Source organism: Sceloporus occidentalis, unplaced genomic scaffold (genome assembly GCF_023333645.1).
Source record: "Sceloporus occidentalis isolate IW3139 unplaced genomic scaffold, rSceOcc1.0.p SCAF_38, whole genome shotgun sequence".
NCBI classification, from domain to species: Eukaryota; Metazoa; Chordata; class Lepidosauria; order Squamata; family Phrynosomatidae; genus Sceloporus; species Sceloporus occidentalis.
In genome coordinates, this window is record NW_028317018.1 from 6,767,501 (window position 1) to 6,770,000 (window position 2,500).

General features: G+C 50.9%; 2 pseudogenes; both read left to right on the plus strand.

Moving 5' to 3' along the window:
* The first annotated feature begins 1,990 nt into the window (after positions 1–1,990).
* Positions 1,991–2,109, plus strand: LOC149290779 (5S ribosomal RNA; annotated as a pseudogene).
* Positions 2,110–2,392: 283 nt separating this feature from the next.
* LOC149290780 (5S ribosomal RNA) overlaps positions 2,393–2,500 on the plus strand; it is a 119-nt pseudogene continuing 11 nt past the window's right edge.

Consider the following 2,500-nt stretch of genomic DNA (forward strand, 5'->3'; position numbering starts at 1 on the left):
CGTCTTCGTCTACCATTCCCCCCCTTCATCTTACCTTGTCTTGGCTTCTTGGCTTCGCGGCATCGCGGCAGTTCCCGGAAGTGGAAATCCGCAGGTTCGCCGTCACGCTACAGGGCAGTGCGAATGAGCCTATTGGTCGCCTACAGGGACCTCCTCTGGCATCAACCAATTGGTTGATGCCAGAGAAAGACCCTGCAGGTGACCAATAGGCTCACTCGCAGGGTCTTTGTAGCCCCTGACAGCGAACCTATGGATTTCCGCTCCCGTTAACCCCTTCGATGCTGCGTTATCTAACACAGCATCGAAGGGGTTAACGGGAGCGGAAATCCATAGGTTAAAGGGCCGTGCTAGCGAACAATAGGCTCACTTGCACGGCCCCTTAACCCTTTAAAAAAAAGTTAACCCCTAACTAATTGAACAGGGAGGGAGACCAGTGGCATCGGCAGTGCCGATGCCACTGGTCTCCCTTCCTGTTCAATTAGTTAAATGTCCGTACGAGCGACTTTATCGGTCGCTCGTACGGACATTTAACCCGGCACAGACTAACTAATTGAACAGGGAGGGAGACCAGTGGCATCGGTCTCCCTCCCTGTTCAATTAGTTAAAGACCAGTGGCATCGGCAGGGCAAGTTGCAGCATTGGGGTTTTAAAACCCCAATGCTGCAACTTACCCTGCCGATGCCACTGGTCTCCCTCCCGTACAGAGTTAAATGTCCGTACGAGCGACTTTATTGGTCGCTCGTACGGACATTTAACCCGGCACAGACTAACTAATTGAACAGGGAGGGAGACCAGTGGCATCGGTCTCCCTCCCTGTTCAATTAGTTAAAGACCAGTGGCATCGGCAGGGCAAGTTGCAGCATTGGGGTTTTAAAACCCCAATGCTGCAACTTACCCTGCCGATGCCACTCATCTCCCTCCCTGTACAGAGTTAAATGTCCGTACGAGCGACTTTATTGTTCGCTCGTACGGACATTTAATTAATTGAACAGGGAGGGAGACCAGTGGGATGTGCCGGGTAAGTTGCAGCATTGGGGTTTTAAAAGTCTGCACGAGCGACCAACAGAGTCGCTCGTGCAGACTTTTAAAACCCCAATGCTGTAACTTACCCGGCACATCCCACTGGTCTCCCTGTTCTATCAGTTAAATGTCCGTACGAGCGACTCTATTGGTCGCTCGTACGGACATTTAACTGATAGAACAGGGAGACCAGTGGGATGTGCCGGGTAAGTTACAGCACCAGGAGCCTAAAAGTCTGTACGAGCGACCAACAGAGTCGCTCGTACAGACTTTTAAAATCCCAATGCTGCAACTTACCCGGCAGATCCCACTGGTCTCCCTGTTCTATCAGTTAATAAATGATAGAACAGGGAGACCAGCGGGATCTGCCGAACAATTACGGCACCTGGAGTATAACAGTCTGTACGAGCGACCCTATTGGTCGCCCGCAGGGGGCTCGTCTGCCATCAACCAATGGCAGACGAGCCCACTGCTGACGACCAATAGAGTTGCTCATACGGACATTTAAACTCCTGGCGCCAGAGCGGCTTTAACCCCGTTTTAACCCCTTAACCGGGGAAAACGAAGAAAACCCGAGCACGAAGAGTGTCCGCGAATATTCGCCCGAAGAGAAGACAGGACCAGGCGAATATTCGCGGAATACGAAGTTGTTTTTTTTGCCGAAGACGAGCACGAAGACGAACACGAAGAGCCCCCTGGTGCCCAAGTCTACTGGTTAGTACATGGATGGGAGACCGCCTGGGAATACCAGGTGTTGTAGGCTTTTTCTTTTCTCACAGTCCGGGGAGAGCTTTTTGCCATGTGTTTCTTGCTCATCATCAAAACTTTAAACTATTATTTGAACATTCTCACCTTCTCACCTTCTCACCTTCTCACCTTCTCTGTCCTGTCCCAGGGCTTATAATTATTTCTGTCTGACGACAAGCAGCAGCAGCAACAGAATAAGAGAAGTAAAATAAAAAGCTCTCCCACCTGCAGCCATACCACCCTGAAAGTGCCCGATCTCCTCTGATCTTGGAAGCTAAGCAGGGTTGGGCTTGGTTAGTACCTGGATGGCAGACCACCTGGGAATACCAGGTGTTGTAGGCTTTTTCTTTTCTCACAGTCCGGGGAGAGCTTTTTGCCATGTGTTTCTTGCTCATCATCAAAACTTTAAACTATTACTTGAACTTTCTCACCTTCTCACCTTCTCACCTTCTCTGTCCTGTCCCAGGGCTTATAATTCTTTCTGTCTGACGACAAGCAGCAGCAGCATCAGCAGCAGCAGCAGCAGCAGCAGCAGCAGCAGCAGCAGCAGCAGCAGCAGCAGCAGCAGCAGCAGCAGCAGCAGCAGCAGCAACAGAATAAGAGAAGTAAAATAAAAAGCTCTCCCACCTGCAGCCATACCACCCTGAAAGCGCCCGATCTTGTCTGATCTTGGAAGCTAAGCAGGGTTGGGCCTGGTTAGTACCTAGATGGGAGACTGCCTGGGAATACCAGG